Source organism: Anolis sagrei, chromosome 1 (genome assembly GCF_037176765.1).
Source record: "Anolis sagrei isolate rAnoSag1 chromosome 1, rAnoSag1.mat, whole genome shotgun sequence".
Lineage (NCBI taxonomy): Eukaryota > Metazoa > Chordata > Lepidosauria > Squamata > Dactyloidae > Anolis > Anolis sagrei.
In genome coordinates, this window is record NC_090021.1 from 239911430 (window position 1) to 239928821 (window position 17392).

At 42.6% G+C, this 17392-nt stretch overlaps 1 protein-coding gene and 1 non-coding gene across 7 annotated transcripts in view; one reads left to right on the plus strand and one right to left on the minus strand.

The window, feature by feature from the left end:
* Positions 1 to 6252: 6252 nt before the first annotated feature.
* TRNAA-AGC (transfer RNA alanine (anticodon AGC)) lies at positions 6253 to 6325 on the minus strand. The gene has a single exon. It is a non-coding gene; the product is annotated as a tRNA-Ala (tRNA).
* Positions 6326 to 6436: 111 nt separating this feature from the next.
* LOC132771497 (USP6 N-terminal-like protein) overlaps positions 6437 to 17392 on the plus strand; it is an 87258-nt gene continuing 76302 nt past the window's right edge. For all 6 annotated transcript variants that reach the window (XM_060769613.2, XM_060769623.2, XM_060769604.2 and 3 more), the window contains exon 1: positions 6437 to 6665. The gene's annotated coding sequence lies outside the window, so the exon portion shown is untranslated. The remainder of the gene's footprint in view (positions 6666 to 17392) is intronic.

A 17392-nucleotide genomic window follows, 5' to 3' on the forward strand; every position in this document is an offset into this window, starting at 1 on the left:
CTGTTTTAGATTGATTTGTTATTCATTTACTGCACTCTTATACCAAAGTCATGTTAGGATCCACGGTCTTTGAATGCCTCTACTCGTCCATTGCTGGTCTGCAGGTTTACACACTGCTTGCTTTTCCATCCACGTTCTCTTCCTGCATCACTCTTCACCTGCATCCATTATCTTCCCTCTCCTCAATTATGTGATTGTTCATTCGTTCAGTCGCTTCCAACTCTTCCTGATCTCCTGGACCAGCCCACGCCAGAGCTCCCTATGGGCCGTCATCACCCCCAGCTCCTTCAAGATCAAGCCAGTCACTTCAAGGATACTATCCATCCATCTTGCCCTTGGTCGGCCCCTCTTCCTTTTCCCTTCCATCAGGCCCGTAGCCAGGATTTCGTTTCGGGGGGGGGGGGGGGCTAAAAATTTTCAGGGGGGGTTTCGGGGGGGCTGAGTTTCGGGGGGGGGGGGCTGAGTCTGAGTGAAAGAGGGTCTACCCTAGCAAACCTTTTGTATCATTACCCCAATACCCCCATGCATATGGGATATATTGAGAATGGTGATCAAATCATGATATTAATAAACATAACAGTTTAAATAATGCACCAGTAAGGCCTTTTCGCGAACCACCATGAGAATTTCGGGGGGGGGGGCTGAAGCCCCCCGACCCCCCCCCCCCCCCCCCCCCCGCTACATGCCTGCCTTCCATATTCCCCAGCATCATTTTCTTCTCAATTATATTATGTATATTCTGGACCAGCCCACGCCAGAGCTCCCTGTCACCACCCCCAGCTCCTTCAAGATCAAGCCAGTCACTTCAAGGATACCATCCATTACTGGAGAAGCAAATCATTAGGGATTGTTGTATAGAGCACTGATGCTTAAATTGTGGGTCCCGGCCCCAAATGGGGTCCACTTAGCTCAATGTTGGGATCACAAAAAAGTTTAGCAACAACAAAAGATTTCTGAACCCCACCCATGTACACAAATGTGTATAAATAAACTCCGCAGAAAATGCGTCAGCTGTACTTCACAAAAAGGACAATCAGCCTGTTTAGCAAGCCTTGCAAATGCTGCTTTATTTTTAGTAAATGTTTGGGGTTTTATACCTATTTTTTATATCTGTAGTCCTGGGGTCATGTAAACATTTCTTGGGCAGAAAGGAGTAGTGAGTGGGAAAAGTTTAAGAAGCCCTAGTGTAGAGGAACAAATGTCATGTGTGAATGCCTGTCCCTTGCTCTTTGTCTTTTCAGCTTGAAGTAAAAGCAGTGTGAAGAACCATGCCAAACACAGCTTTTTCTATTACAGTGGGTTAGAAAACATTTACTATAGATAAACGTGGAAGACAAACAGGAGCCTCATTCCAGAACAACTTCAGTCTGTTAGTGGTTGTTCCAAGACACTTAATTGTCACTTTAAAAATTGGCTGAGGCTTTGCAGGGAATTTATTTTTGCGACATAATATTTTGAACAACAGCTGCTCTCCCACCTACTAAAAATATAATTAGTTCAGAGTTTGAGGGATTTGGAGTGTGACAGAGTGAGGGAGAATGAATAGGTGTGAATTAAATTTCCTCTTCCACCAGATGTGTACAGATCACATCTGTCTACAGCTTAATAAGACCTATAGAAAGTCCCTGGATATTAAACTTTCCAATGAGCAGGGGAAGAAAGAGACCCATGGGCCATTTTCCTGAGGCTACCATGGCCGAATCCTAACAAATCCAGTGGTTTGCAGTTGGGTAAACTATGAGGACTCTCTGGCCAGGAATTCAAAATACATCTCCCTAAAAGGAGCTCCCAGTGGCGTAATGGATTAAACCGCTGAGCATCTGAACTTATTTATTTGTTTGTTTGGAACATTTATACCCTGTCCTTTCTCGGCCTCCAATGAGGGATTCAGGACAGCTACCAACAGGCAACAATTCGATGCCGAAAAAATAAAACATCACAAAATACAATCAAATGCCTAAAAAATAAATATCAATGTACATTAAAACAGTTTGTCAGGTTAAAACGTCATCCACTTGCTGACTGAAAGGTCACTGGTTTGAATCCCGGGAGCGGGGTGAGCTCCCACTGTTAGCCCCAGCTTCTGCCAACGTAGATGTTCAAAAACATGCAAATCTGAGTAGATCAATAGGTACCACTCTGGCAGGAAGATAATGGTCTTTCATGCAGTCATGCTGACCACATGACCTTGGAGGTGTCTACAAAGAACACCGGCTCTTCGGGTTAGAAATGGAGATGAGCTCAAACCCCCAGAGTCAGACACGACTGGACTTACTGTCAGGGAAAAACCTGTAGCTTTACCTAAAATGCAAATCCCACCGTTCAATAGGATGGAACCATGGTAGCTAAGGTGAAACAATAGCTCTGTAACTATATAATGTGAAAGGCCCCCTGAGCTCAAAGGCTAATGTAACATATTCCCCAATGTTTTCCAAATTTAAAAATGGGATATGTGTTGCCAAGTAATATTGGAGTGTAATCAAGATGGCAAAAATTATTACTGAGTAATAACACATAAGTTAGGAGAAGCTGGCACAGTTTGCTTTTGCCTGTCTGCACTGGGAAGGGAAAAATTCTGTCACCACGTCTCCCCCAATGAGCTGAATTCTGCTTATTATTGACCCTCCGTGCTATGCGCTAAATATACTCTGCACACAGTTTTATAGTCCAAGACTGGGTGGAAAACGGTTTTGGATCTGCAGATGATTCCAACAATCCCTTGTTTTGGCCATGTTAGTTAGTGCTGATGATAAATGAAATCTAAAATATTTGGAGGACTATAGATTCCTCATGTCAGGTCTCCAGGTATGATGTGTGCCCTCTCCACAGTATATCAGACTAAGGACTCATTCAACCAGGAAGTTTTCTAGGTAATCTGTGCCCGGTGACTTGCCTTTCAATCCACAGCCTCCTACTTTTCATAGATCACAATTGGGATATATGTGGCCAAGCAGATTGCAGAACACAGGCTAGGACAGGCTGCATCAGTTTGCTTCTGCCTCTCCTGTAAGAAGGAGACTTCTGTGTGACTCAGGCTCTGCATGAATTGGGGGAACTGTATTGATAAATGTAGAAGCAAAATCAGTTTCATACATCTATGGATGCAGCTACATTTGGCACCACTTTTAATTGCCCTGGCTCAATGCTATGGAATGGTGGGAGCTGTAGTTAAGTGATGCATCAGCACTGTTTGGCAGATAAGGTTAAGGTAAAGGTAAAGGTTTCCCCTTGACCTTAACACTAGTTGTGCCCAACTCTGTGGAGTGGTGCTCATCTCTATTTCTAACTCCATGACTGCATGGTGCGCTGTTAATTTCCCGCCGATCTACTCACATTTGCATGTTTTTGAACTGCTAGGTTGGCAGAAGCTGGGCTAGCAATGGGAGCTCACCTCGTCCTTCGGATTCAAACTGCCGACCTTCTGGTCAGCAAGTTCTGCAGCTTAGTGGTTTAACCTATAGCACTGCCGTGCCCCCCATGAGAAGGTTAAAGACCTTATAAAACTTCAACTCCCGTGAGTTCATAGCACTGAGCCTTGGCAGTTTACTTTTTCAAGCAGTACACACAAGCTTTCCTGTAAAGGAGTGCTGCAGTGTTTTTCCTTTGTTTTGCAATGTAGTACATCTCATGCCTGGATAAATATTATTAATTCACCCAGGAGAGAGCGCTGTAGGCACACCTGCCTTATGTGCACCAGTGCCTCATGACCAAAAACCTTGTGAATGGCTAATATTAAATAATTATTGGAGGAAGTAATACAAAACGTCAGACTATAGATCAAGCTGGGGAAAATATGGTATGTTAAACTTTCAAACTATTAAGCAATGTTCTATGTATAACTAATGACCTGAAAAATACATTCATGCATGCTTAAGATTTCGATTAACAAATCGGTGAGTATGGCCTGGTTGGAGACTATTGAATAACTGTAAACCCCACCCCCAGCAGCAATGGGGTTTTAATTTATGCTTTCTCTGCCTCTGCTTACATAATCTTGAGAGTTTTCTCACAAGCCATTACAGTGGTTCCCAACCTTTGGGCCTCCAGATGTTTTGGACTTCAGCTCCCACAATTCCTACCAGCTGGTAACCTGGCTGTAATTTCTGGGAGTTGAAGTCCAAAACACAAAGTTTGGGAACTATTGGAAGAGTACAGCTTTGGTATTCCTAATCTCATGGGATGAGATCTATTAAAGTAATAGTTTTATCTGTATGGAATGATGTGAGAAGCCAAGGAACTAAATGTATATCTTCATTCATTTTACTTGGTTTGAAATTAGTCAGGCAATTAAGTTGGAAACAATTTGAAAGGCACACAACAAAGCACATTGCTGTATTGTGAACAGGGTTGCTGTGAGTTTTCCGGGCTGTATGGCCACGTTCCTGAAGCATTCTCCTCTGATGTTTCACCCACATCTATGGCAGACATCCTCAACAACACCTGTTATAGAACTCCAATACGCTGATGTGCACATTCAGAAGAAGACCTACAAGCCACTCTTAATACCTTTTGCAGAACATAAGAGAAACTCTGGTTTCTCATTGGATATCAAGAAAACGGGCAGGCACCAACTAATCTGTCTGCAATGCCAGAAATACAACTTAATGGTGTAACATTAGAAAAAGTTGACACAAAGTTTGACACAAAGTTAAACATGGATGTTTAAACAAGCATTCGGTTAATCCGTTGCAATGAATTTTGACGACTAAAGGACTGGTAATCATGGACGATGAATTTTGGATTGTGAGTTTAGTTACGAGATGCATGGGATTATTATTGGTGGCCCAATAATTTGTATTGGATATGTGTTTTATGTTTTAAATTGAATACTGTTTTTTAATTGTTTTTAACTTTTTAATTGTTGTAAACCGCAATGAGTCGCCGACTGAGGCTGAGATATTAGCGGTATACAAGCGTATAAATAAGTATAAATAAATATAAATAAATTTCCGCTAACTTGACAGTCACCTCTCCACAAAAGTCAACATTGACACTAAAATACAACACTGCCTGAGCTCTGCGAGTGCACCATTTTTCCGAATGAAGCAGAGAATGTTTGAGGACTGGGACATCCAGGGTGCTTGTTTATAAAGCGATTGTCCTCCCAACCCTGCTATAGGCCTGCGAAACATGAACTGTCTACAGACGTCACATGCGACTCCTGGAACGATTCCATCAGCGTTGCCTCCAAAAAATTCTGCAAATCTCTTGGGAAGACATGCGGACAAATGTCAGTGTACTGGAAGGAGCAAAGACCACCAGCATTGAAGTGATGGTCCTCCGCCATCAACTCCACTGGACCGGCCACATTGTCCAAATGCCCAATCACCACCTCCCAAAGTGGTTGCTCTACTCTGAACTTGAGAACGGAAAACGGAATGTTGGTGGACAGGAAAAGAGATTGAAAGATGGGCATAAAGCCAGCCTTAAAAATGGTGACATAGACACCGAGAACTGGTAAGCCCTGGCTCTTGAACGCTCCAGCTGGAGGTCAGTTATGACCAGAAGTGTTGTGAAATTTAAAGAGGGACGAATGGAGGGAGAAAGGGAGAAACGTGCCAAGAGAAAGGCTCATCAAGCCAACCCTGACCGGGATCACCTTCCACCTGGAAACCTATGTTCTCACTGCGGGAGAAAATGCAGGTCAAGAATAGGGCTCCACAGCCACCTACGGACCCACCGCTAAGACACCACATCTGGAGGACCATCATCCTCAAGCTAGGAGGAGTGGCCTAAGTAAGTAAGTATAGCAGACATCCTCAGAGGTTATGAGATCTGTTGGAAACTAGGCAAGTGGGATTTATTTATTTATTTATTTATTTATTTATTTATTTATTTATTTATTTATGACATTTCTATCCCACCTTTCTCACCCTGGAGGGGGTTCAAAATGCACACACACACAGTCTATATGTACAGAGAGAGGGAGGGAGAGTATATATATCTGTGGAATGTCCAGGGTGGAAGAAAGAACTCTTGTCTGCTTGTGGCAAGTGTGAATGTTGCAACTGGCCACTTTGATTGCCATATAATGGAACAATTTTCTGAACATTTTTTTTCTAAAAAAAAATGCCTATGGTAGGGTCGTTTTAGGTTGAAAGCACTCAACAATAACGAAGCATTTACATCAAGGCAATTTTGATTTTCCAAATCAATTGAATACAAGGGCTTTTTGTGTGTCTGCTTATTTACAAGTAGCTTTTAAAAGAATGTTTTCGAAAGACATTGGTAGACCAGAAGGAAACAAAAATTTGGAGAATGCGGGCATCGATCCCGCTACCTCTCGCATGCTAAGCGAGCGCTCTACCATTTGAGCTAATTCCCCTTGTTGAAGACTGCATCGTGCGGCAGAGTAAAGGACTACAGCACCGACCCAAGTATTTCACACTGCGCATGCGTGTTGCACGAGGCGGGCTCGCTGGCGTCGTTGGCGGCCGGTTGCTCCAGCCAGCCAGCCAGTCAGTCAGAGAGCGAGCGAGCGAGGGAGAAAGGCTGCTGGGTTGCTCCTGATGTTTCTTATTGTGTGAGGGTTTGCCTCTTCGCCGAGCCTCTCCCCCAAGGCGGCGGCCACCTCTCTGCCCTGGCCGGAGGACGAGGACGATGAAGAAGAGCGAGGAGGAGGAGGAAGAGGAAGCAGGGGTCCCCACCGCCTCAGCAGCCCTGAGGTAAAACAAGGGCGGCCAGGCAGGGAGGCAGGGAGGGAGGGAGGAGGCAGCAGCAGCAGCAGTGGTAGATGAAGCACCCAAGCTGTGCTTCATCCTTGAGGCTGTGGGGAGGGCGGCAGGAGGGGGAGGAGGAGGGGGGGGAGCGTGTCACGTCCATTATTATCTGGCTCTTGTTGGGGGCCTTCGTGATGCCATTGTCTCTGTTTGGGTTTGGAGCGGTTTTGTGGGATTCTGGGTAGGACCCATCTGGCACGAGGGAGGGGGAGGCAAAGGGGAGGGCGAGGAGGGGGCTGGAAGGAAGGAAGGAAGGTCTTGCTCTGTGTATTTTGAGCTCTGTGTATTTTGAGCCTCTTTTGAACCACAACCACCAGCAGCATACAAACGATCCCACCTGATGTATGGGTTATGCAGTACACAAGTTGGGGAAACTGACTGGGTAAAAGGAGGAATATTAGCCATGTGGTGGCCCCACTCATTCCCTGGTGCAGTGTCTTCCTCATCATCATCATCATCATCATCATCATCATCATCATCATCAGTATTTGGCACCACACTACTATTTTATGCTGTGCAATACCATTTAGCAAAACCAAGATAAAGCCAGCAGCAACCACAACCACCAGCAGCATACAAATTAGCCCACCTGGTATATAGGATATGTAGTACACAAGTTGCAGAAATGGACTGGGCAGAAAAGTGGGGTGGGGTCTAAGCCATGTGGCAGTCCCATTCCATTCTGGGTGAAATACTTTTATTATCATCAATATTTGGCACCACACTTTTACTTCATGCTGTACAATACCATTTAACAAAACCAAGCTAAAGACAACAGCAACCACAACCATCAGCATCATACAAATTAGCTGACCTGGTGTATGGGATATGCAGTACACAAGTTGGGGAAACTGACTGGGCGAAGGGGGGATTCTTAGTCATGTTGCAGCTCCACTCATGCCTGGGTGCAATACCTTTATCATAATAATCACTATTATCATCAGTATTTGACACCACACTTTTATTTCACGCAGCGCAGTACCATTTAGCAAAATCATGCTAAAGCCAGCAGCAACCACAACCAATAACAGCATACATATTAGCCCACCTTGTTATGAGATATCCAGTTGGGAAACTGACTGTGCAAAAGTGGGGGGGGGGGATCTTTGACATTTTGCAGCCCCATTCCATCCTGGATGAAATAATAAGAATAACAATAACTTTATTCCTATACCCTGCCACTGTCTCCCCGAATGGACTTGGGGTGGCTTATATGTGGGTCAAAATGCCCACAAAACATAAAACCAAAACAATCCATTAAAACATAAACAATTAAAATAAGATCATAGTAAAATATAGCAGATCCCTTGGTGGTACAGTGGGTTAAACCGCTGAGCATAACTTGCTGACTGAAAGGTTGCGCGGTTTGAATCCAGGGAGCAGGGTGAGTTCCCGCTGTTAGCCCCAGCTTCTGCTAACCTAGCAGTTCGAAAACACGCAGTTGTGAGTAGATCAGTAGGTACAGCTTCTGCGGAAATGTAATGGCTCTCCAACGCAGACTAGCCATTCTCAAATGCTAACTGGAACATCCAGCTTTTCAAATCCCTCCAAAAGGAAGACAGTGTGGAAGCTTGCCTAATCTACCAGGGAAGGGAGTTTCAAAGTCGGGGGGCCACCACAGAGAAGGCCCAATCCCTTGTTGTCACCAACCATGCTTGTGAAGGTCATGGGAGCGAGAGGCGGACATCTCTGGTGGATCTTAGAGCCCCTGCCGGTTCATAGGGGAAGATGCGGTCTCAAAGATAGGCAGGACCCGAACCATTTAGAGCTTTATAAGTCATAACTTGCACCTTGAATTGGGACCGGAAACTTATCGGGAACCAATGGGGCTGCTTTAATAGGGGTATTGTGCACTCCCTATAATTAGATCCAGTTAGAAGCCTGGCTGCCGACCTTTGGACCAGTTGCAGTTTCTGGGCTGTCTTCAAAGGCAGCCCAACAAAGGGTGCACTGCAGTAATCGAATCTGGATGTAACCAAAGCATGGACCACTGTAACCAAGTCAGGCTTCTTGAGGTATGGTTGCAGCTGGCACACAACCTTTAATTGTGCAAAGGCCCTCCTGGTCACTGAGCATCAAGCTTCAGCGCTGAATCCAGGAGGACCCCCAGACTGCAGACCTGTGTCCTCAGGGGGAGTGTAATCCTGTTGAGCACAGGTTGTTACCAAATACCCCGATCGGCCTCACAACTGACCATGAGGACCTCTGTCTGGTCTGGATTAAGTTTCAGCTTGTTAGCCTTCATCATAGCTGCCAGGCACTGGTCCAGGATCTGAGGAGCTTCTTTGAAATTTGGTTCATTATCTTATGAAACACCACACTTTTTTTTCCTTAGGCTGTACAATATCACAAGTTTAAAGCCATTATCAACAACCACCAGCATACAAATTTGTCCATCTGGTGTATGGGACATGTAGTACAAAAGGTATGGAAACTGAATGGGCAAGAGAAGGGAGTTTTACCAATGTGGCAACTCCGTGAGTATTCATGGATGAAATTCATAGTTCTGTGCAAACCATGTTGCTTCAGCCGTAGATGAATTAACTTTTCTGCTGTTACCTAAAATACAAGGATCTGTAAACAGCAATGGGTAATTCAAACCTCATGCTCTATGAAAGGGCTTGGCCCAGGTGTTTGACTGATTGCCAGAATAGTCTGTGTCAGAATGAATACATACATTCATGCAGTGGAAACTTTAAAACAACTCATTGTCTGTTCTCATGCTTAGTGGGATTTTTACTCCTGCCTCTGACTAATACCAGGCTTTGGCTTTCATTGAAACAAGAATGATAATTCAGAATAGCTCAGTAGCATGGTAATTACCCTTTTTATGTGGAGTGATATAAAAGTGGCCTGGAAAACCTAAGCAAAAATAATGGGATCTATGTACTGTGAATATTTACTTCATATAAGCCCCATTTATTTTATGGTGCCATGCCGTAACTTTGTTTCATGTGTAGAAATACTATTTTAATCATTGAGATATAACAAGTAGTGTTGTGATAAGAGAATATCTGATGAACTTGTGAATGAGGAACTATTCATATGTGAAAACCTATAAATACAGAATGAAATCCACATAAAATTAGGTGTGTCTAGTACTGCATTGAGAGAGCCATAGGACTATGATTCTGGAGACGAGAAGCATGGGTGTCAATCTCATATTCACTGAGGGTCACATCAGCCTTATGGTTGCCTTCAAAGGGCTGTTTTTAATTGTAAGACTTTATAAATGTTACTCTGTTGCCCTGGCACTGGAAGCCTTACAGGCTGCATAAAATGATGTGGAGGGTTGAATTCTGCTCATAGACCTTGCGTTTGACATGTGTAGGTTAGAGTCACTGCTTAGCCATGGAAACCCACAGTATGATCTTGTTCAAGTCACATTCTTTTGTCCTCAAAGGAAAGGTAACCTCACTCTGAACTAATATTGCCAAGAAAGCACACAACAACAGCCTTGTGTTATAATAGGCCCAGATCCATAGAATTTTGGCTAATATTATTTAGTTCTTGTGGGTTTTTTGGGCTATATGGCCATGTTCTAGAGGCATTTCTCCTGACGTTTCGCCTGCATCTATGGCAAGCATCCTCAGAGATGCAGGCGAAACGTCAGGAGAAATGCCTCTAGAACATGGCCATATAGCCCGAAAAAACCCACAAGAACGGAGTGATTCCAGCCATGAAAGCCTTCGACAATACATTAATATTATTTATTTTGTATCTCTCGGATAAATTAGGTGCAACTAGCTGATTTTAATTGATAACTCAATGTACTTATGAGTAAAACAATCTTTAGGTATTAACTGTGCATTCATGTATTCATCAGATGTGTTTACCAGATTCAGAAATGCATTGTTTTGCTGGTAGCCACACATTTACCCTCATGAAATTCTAGTCACCCATCCACTTTTATTGGTTTCACACTTGTGGTCTTGATTATTTGCTGGCTTGTGCCACAAGCTCCTGCATGCTCCCACCATTCACATGGCAGCACCATCCTCAGGAGGTGGGGAGGAACCTGTTCAGAAGGCAATAGTGCTACGCTTTTGTGTTTTGTTTTGGACCTCCCTTGCTTTGTCCAGGGGAAATAGATACTCACAGGGGGCAGGAAGATTAGAAACTGACCCTGCTCACAACTTCACTTACCCTGAGGATGCAAGTCATCTTCCTTTCCTGTGTGCCACGAATGTCTTTCTTACCCAAGCAAAAGAAGGAAGGTAAAGGTAGGAACAGAAACATGTGCACACAGAAAAAAGGAGGAACTGTATCCATAGAGTAAATGATGGTGCAGGCATCCACAGAGCCAGTTTCTCCTACTTCTCTTCCTGTTTGCTGCAATTTTCCGTTCCCTTTGGTACCTTTCTTCCATAACCTGGATGAAGCAGATGCTCGCAGCATGCAGGGCAGGGAAAAGGAGGTGCCATCTGCAGGTAAGTGAAATTGCATGTGGAACTAGCTCCCCCCCCCCCCCAACCTTCTGGGGACTGTGGTGGTGTTGTCTCAATCCACTCTGGAGACATTCACAGTTTTTGCACTTTCATGGGGAGCTGTGCTTGTAACTGCTGTGAACTGTGGGGCGGGGACAACTCTACTTTCAAACAACCATAATTGCCTCTAGTTTCTACAGTAAGACAGATGTGCAACAATAGTGTACTTCCCACTTTGTAAAAATAGATTGTGTATAGTATTTCAGAATGTTAAAATAAAGCTTATCTCAATAATCTGGTTTATTTCAGTCTCTAGTAAAGGCCCATTGGCCTGGTTCATGACGTAACAAGTCACCTATCAGCCCTGTAGGTTTGTTCTGCTTTTTATTTGGTGTGATAGTAGGGTCGGTTTCACAAGAAGTTGATTAGATCACAGTACATGGCTGATGGTATTCAGTCAGTTAGGCCTGCCCTAGTTAACATATACTATGAAGTTTGGGAATTGGGACCCAGTTTACAACGCAACTGGATTTTTCAGTCTTCTAGTATTTTTTGCATCAGTGTATTTTTTGCAAAGCCTAGAGAAGACAATTATGCTGGGGAAAGTGGAAGGGAAAAGGAAGAGGGGCCGACCAAGGGCAAGATGGATGGATGGCATCCTTGAAGTGAGTGGACTGACCTTGAAGGAGCTGGGGGTGGTGACGGCTGACAGGGAGCTCTGGCGTGGGCTGGTCCATGAGGTCACGAAGAGTCAGAGACGACTGAACGAATGAACAACAACAAACTCATTTCAGTAACCAGCTGCTGCGCACCAGTAAATACCTGCTTGTTTAAAGGGGATTTGTGGAGCAGGACTTACAGGACTGGTGGCCTATACCTTGGGGGGGGGGGGGGGGAGGGGTCTCTCTCTAGGAATTTGTTAGGTCATCCTTCTAACAAATGCTGTGGAAGCAGTATAAGTTAAATAGAGTTTTGTTGGAGGATCAACACATTTCTATAAAGAATATCTCTCTCGGAATCTTTAGGGCTTTTAACATAATTCTATGATGCGTTAGAACTTGAAGTATGTTAATTTAATGACATTCAATCATGTTAATGGTGTCAGGTAACCACAGTCTGTCAAGGAACACATAGCAATGTGGATCTTGCTGTATACTTTTGTTAAAAATACAAATATTTTATCTTTTGAAATTCAACAATAAGAAATCTTTTAGCTGGTTCTTGTGGAGGTAGCAATTACTCACATCAGGCAGCCATTGCTCAATCTTTGTGCTTTGCTTGTTTTCTTACCTTGCGTTTTGCTAATTTTGCTAATTAAGGAGTCCTGGATTTAATCTTGTTCTCTGCTGTTGAAGCATTTTTCCTGCTGAAGGATTCTTAGTCAATTTGTTTTTGGGAAAAACTCTGTAGGTTTCATTTTTTCCTTAATTACATTTATTTTCTTTCCTGTTTATGTGGAGAATCTTATAGATTTACCTACAAATCTTTTTCTTCGCATCCATCAGACCATTCTGCACATGTTTATTTGTTGCATGTTTGCTGGTGGCATGATCTATAGGTAATATTCCTGTGTTGTAGACTCTCACTAAAAACATGATAAAATTGAGTTAGTTGTTGGTTTTGATACCTGTTTCTGTATTGTTATAATGTTGTTTTATTTTGTTTCATATTGTTGTTTGCATTTTAAGCTGTTACTTTTTAACTGTGTTGATCGGGCTTGGCCCCATATAAGCTACGCCGAGTCCCTTCGGGGAGATGGAGGCGGGGTACAAAAATAAAGTTGTTATTATTACTATTTTACTGACACAAAAACACAGTATGTCACAGCACACAAGATCTAGATGCTGGATTTTGTATCACAAAATCACAAGTCAAACACTTCCCAGGCGTTTTAGGACTGTGTGATGTATTTTTTAATGATGCACGCAGATCCAAGTAAAGTGGCCTTTTGCAATTGACAGATCGTGATTTTATCAATGTTTATTGTTTCCAAAAACATATTGCTTTTATAGTGTTACCAGCCAGAGGATTATTATTATTATTAGCTTTATAGTTGAATCATCACCATCATAGGTGATCACTTGTGGCCAAGTATGATAGTCTTCCAAAGGTAAAGTCATGGTGATGAGTCCATAAGTGACTGTGAAAACCTATTCTGGATCCTCATGGTCTTTCATGTTGAGGACATAGATTTCCAGATGGAAGGCGGTCAAGACAAGGGTTTGTTCAATATGCCTTCCTCTTGTCACATTTCTTCCTTTCGCTCTGTGTTGGTGCCTCTTCAAAACCCATAACACTGTTAGTAATAGCTGACTTCCTGAATAAGAGTTTAGTGAAGGAACACCTGGAACTCTTAAGCAGTCAGAAACATTTTGGATACATTTTGCTTAGAATAAGGTGCTCTAAACTAATCTATATCTATAAATCTGTAAGGGGGTTCCAACGGGACAGCAAAACTAAAAAAAAACCCAACGAAAATTAACCAAAATTCCCATGCACATACTTCAACCCACAAGGTACAAACAAATCGAATCAAAATAAAAAACAACACAACAACACACTCACAAAACGACAAAATAACTGAGCATGCGCAATGGCACCCAGCCGCAAGTTCCCTGGCGCGTGCACATGGTCTGCCGGCCAACGCTCCCTCTACACAAGCCACGCCCCCATCTTCCGTCGCCCCGCCCCGTGCGATCACCCCACACCACGGCCCCTCCCTCCCCCTGCCTCCCCATACAATCACGCCACAACACGCCGCCTCCAAGGAAGCCCTGCCCACTCCAAGCCCCGCCACGCCCCTTCCCGCCCTGTCAAAACCATCCCTCCTCCCCCTCCTTCATCTTCCCCTGCCCACACGACACGCCCCCTTCCTTCGTCCCCGCACCCCTTCCCTCCCAGACTCAATCCTTCCCTCCTCCCACCCCCCTCCGGTAAGACACACCCCCTTCCTTCGCCCACCCCCACCCCTTCCCTCCCAGACTCAATCCTTCCCTCCTCCCACCCCCTCCGGTAAGACACGCCCCCTTCCTTCGCCCCACCCCCACCCCTTCCCTCCCAGACTCAATCCTTCCCTCCTCCCACACCCCTCCGGTAAGACACGCCCCTTCCTTTGCCCCCCACCCCGTCCCTCCCTCACTCAATCCTTCCCTCCTCCCACCCCCCTCCGGTAAGACACACCCCCTTCCTTTCCTGCGGTGGGCCCAATCAAGGAAGAGGAAAAACATTGAAGGAAGGAAGGAAACAGAGATGGAAACATGGAAGCAAAGAGTGAAGGAAAGAAGGAAAGAGGTAGAGAAGGAAGAAAAGAGAGAAAGAGGAAATGAAGAGGGATGGAAAGAAATGGGTAGAGAAAGAAGGAAGGAGATAAGGAAAGAAAAAGAAGGAAAGAGGAGTGAGGGAAGAAGAGAAAGAAAGAGAAAGAGGGGGGAAGGAAGGACAGACAAAAGAAAGAATGGAAACAAAAACCACAGGAAGGAAGGAAGGAAAGAGGCAGAGAAGGAAGAAAGAGAAAGGGAAAGAAAAGAAAAAAGGAAGAAGGAAAGAGGAAGAGAAGGAAGGAAGGAAGGAAGGAAAGAGGAGCAAAGGAAAAAGAGAAAGAAAGAGAAAGAGGGGGGAGGAAGGAAGGACAGACAAAAGGAAGAACGGAAACAAAAACCAAAAGAAGGAAGGAAGGAAAGAGGCAGAGAAGGAAGAAAGAGAAAGGGAAAGAAAAGAAAAAAGGAAGAAGAAAGAGGAAGAGAAGGAAGGAAGGAGAGAAAGGGGGAGAAAAAGGGGGAAGGAATAGGTAGGTACTTCTCTTTCATAATACTCCAGATATCTAGCTCTACTTTGAAAAGATTTACTATAGGCCACAGCAACGCGTGGCAGGGTACAGCTAGTTATTATATAATCTCTCTGTTTTCTGTTTCTGCTGAAGGCAAAACATGTTGTATGTCTAAGTGATGAAATGGAAACGTGGTAGAGGTCTTTGAGGGAATTAACTTAATTCCTTGTATATGTAACATTTGGCACTCATTAGGACTTCCAGTTTTCCTCTATATGACTGCTTTCATAAATTATGCTATATGCTAGATGTGCAGAGAAATATAGTTCTGAATTTTAATAACTTACGGTAGTATTTGCTTACATTTGTGTTAGTCTATTGGTGGAATAGACACTGCTGGTAATATGGATTCCGTTTTTCAAAATGTTTGCTGTTACCTTTGGCCCTTTTCAGTTCCTTTGTTTCTACCTATGTATGTCTGTATATCTTTCTGTAAATATTTAAGATCAGCTTGTATTCTTATGCAACAAGGTCCTTTTGATTATTAATATTACAAATAATAATTGGGCAATGTTTGAATTTTTTCCCATTCCCTATAACCTGACATTTATTTTTATGAGATTAAGTGACTGTAATAGAGGCACCATAGTTTATTTATACCTTTTAATTGTTATATACCCTATTTTATATTATGCTGATTTTTAAATCTCTGGAGGATAGCAAATGCATTTTTAAATATCATTTTTAGAATTCACCCAGATGTCATAAACCTATGGAGTTGTCGTTCAGTAACATATGGGTCCCCAAATTGGATAAAAAACTAAAGTGCACCGACCACTATGTAAAAAAACAAACAAACCCTGTAGTTGACCCTCTGTATCAATGGCTTCTCCCTCTATAGGTTCACAGGCCCTTTGAAGGCAACCATAAGGCTGGTGTGTCCCTTGATGAAAATAAGTTTGACATGCCTGAAATAGCTGATCATAAGGAGAATATTTATGTGGAAATCCCTGTGTAAACAACTTGAAGCAATTTTTGTGATAGTGCATAGGATACTGTGGGAAGTGGCTGCAATATGACTATAAATTGTTCAGGTTGTTCTATGCACAGTAATAATGATGTGGTGAGGGAAAGTGAAAAAAGTAATGTTTTAACTGATTGGAATAGATATAATTAGTAAGCACAGCTGAGACTGGTGTGCATGCTGATATTGCTGAACCAACTATTTTATATGCTGAAGAAATAAACAGACATTTGATTTCATAAAATTAAACTACCCATGTGATGGTGATTACATTCAGAGATATGCTGATATGTCTGTAGAAATTTCCTTTTACAATACAATAGGAATAGGTTTCCACTTATGCAACTAAGAAGATGGCTCTTCCTGAGTCTGTTCCCACCTCAGGGCTTTTTTCATACATAGCTGTGATGACAGAATGTTTTATCTACAGAAAGCCTGCCATGTTCAAAAGTTAATGAAAGCCTCCTAAAATAATAAATTTATAACCCCTTCCTTCTTGTCTTTATGTTTGCAGTACATAACCATTATAATTCATGAACATTGAATTGTAAGAACTTTCTTTTCCTCCTATTATTTATTTAGGATGCATATTTTGTTTACTCTATTCCATGCTTATCATTGGGTTTTGATTTTTTAAAAAATCAAGCATAATGTCGATCTTTTTAACTAGCTTATTTTCATGTATTACAAATTTACTAGCTCTATTTAGGCAGTATATCTAGCTTCATTAGTAACACAATATAACAAAATTTAAAAAAATCTGTTCCTGGTTTGAAAGTGTTATTTCCTGCTTAATTCTGTGGTACTTACTTTAAAAGTAGTTGTTCTACTCCAGAAACTTCATTTTTGTGGCTGCCACAAACTATGTTAAATTGGTTGAGAGTCTATCAGATAGTCGTTGAAAAAATATAGCAAAATGTGCTGCAGAATGTCCCACAAAACCAAGGTTTTTGCAGATTAATCACCCTTTTCCATGTTTTTATGCTAGAACCAATTAGGAAATAGCATTTATAACTCAGGGGCAAAAATTGTGTTACATGGTGTAATGAGCAAATACATTTACCACTGCTGTTTTAGAACCATCTGAAAATTTGTTTACTGCAGTAAATATTCTTGTGACCTTTCTGCCTTGTGCAAGGATTTTAAAAAATCATTTCAGTACACTAGTGATGTTAAGAATACTCATATATTTCTTGTCCTTGCTAAAATGATGTTTCAACACAGCAACATATTAAGACACATCAAAGATTGCCATTCAGTTTTTCAATCTTTGAGATAGGGTGAAAGGAAATTCATTTGGGGAAGAAATTATTTTTTAGGAGAAACTGTCTTTTGCATATAAAGATTTTGCTTCCTGCACAAAAAACTTTGTGTGAAAACTAATGTTTTGGAAACATTTTTAAAGACACCAAATATGAATACTGTATATATTCATGCATAACTTAAGGGGAGATTC